At 38.6% G+C, this 1,075-nt stretch overlaps 1 protein-coding gene across 1 annotated transcript in view; it reads right to left on the reverse strand.

Moving 5' to 3' along the window:
* Positions 1–1,075, reverse strand: part of GALNTL5 (polypeptide N-acetylgalactosaminyltransferase like 5) — a 77,629-nt gene that overhangs the window by 21,199 nt on the left and 55,355 nt on the right. The gene's annotated exons all lie outside the window — the stretch shown is intronic.

Here is a 1,075-nt window from a genome sequence, read left to right on the forward strand (position 1 = left end):
TGATCATTATGTAGTGTCCTTCCTTGTCTCTTGTAACATTCTTTATTTTAAAGTCTATTTTATCTGATATGAATATTGCTACTCCAGCTTTCTTTTGATTCCCATTTGCATGGAATATCTTTTTCCATCCCCTCACTTTCAGTCTGTATGTGTCCCTAGATCTGAAGTGGGGGTCTTGTAGACAGCATATGTATGGGTCTTGTTTTTGTATCCATTCAACAAGCCTGTGTCTTATGGTTGGAGCATTTAATCCATTCTCGTTTAAGGTCGTTATCAATATGTATGTTCCTTTGACCATTTTCTTAATTGTTTTGGGTTTGTTTTTGTAGGTCCTTTCCTTCTCTTGTGTTCCCACTTAGAGAAGTTCCTTTAGCATTTGTTGTAGAGCTGGTTTGGTGGTGCTGAATCCTCTTAGCTTTTGCTTGTCTGTAAAGCTTTTGATTTCCCCATCAAATCTGAATGAGACCCTTGCCAGGTAGAGTAATCTTGGTTGTAGGTTATTTCCTTTCATCACTTTAAGTATATCACGCCCCTCCCTTCTGGCTTGTAGAGTTTCTGCTGAGAAATCAGCTGTTAACCTTATGGGAGTTCCCTTGTATGTTATTTGTTGTTTTTCCCTTGTTGCTTTCAATAATTTTTCTTTGTCTTTAATTTTTACCAATTTGATTACTATGTGTCTCGGCGTGTTTCTCCTTGGGTGTATCCTGTATGGGACTCTCTGAGCTTCCTGGACTTGGGTGGCTATTTCCTCTCCCATGTTAGGGGAGCTTTCGACTATAATCTCTTCAAATATTTTCTCTGGTCCTTTCTCTCTCTCTTTTCCTTCTGGGACCCCTATAATGTGAATGTTGTTGCGTTTAATGTTGTCCCAGAGGTCTCTTAGGCTGTCTTCATTTCTTTTCATTCTTTTTTCTTTATTCTGTTCCGCAGCAGTGAATTCCACCATTCTGTCTTCCAGGTCACTTATCTGTTCTCCCGCCTCAGTTATTCTCCTATTGATTCCTTCTAGTGTAGTTTTCATTTCAGTTATTGTATTGTTCATCTCTGTTTGTTTGTTCTTTAATTCTTCTAGGTG

This window comes from Physeter macrocephalus, chromosome 5 (genome assembly GCF_002837175.3).
Source record: "Physeter macrocephalus isolate SW-GA chromosome 5, ASM283717v5, whole genome shotgun sequence".
NCBI lineage: Eukaryota > Metazoa > Chordata > Mammalia > Artiodactyla > Physeteridae > Physeter > Physeter macrocephalus.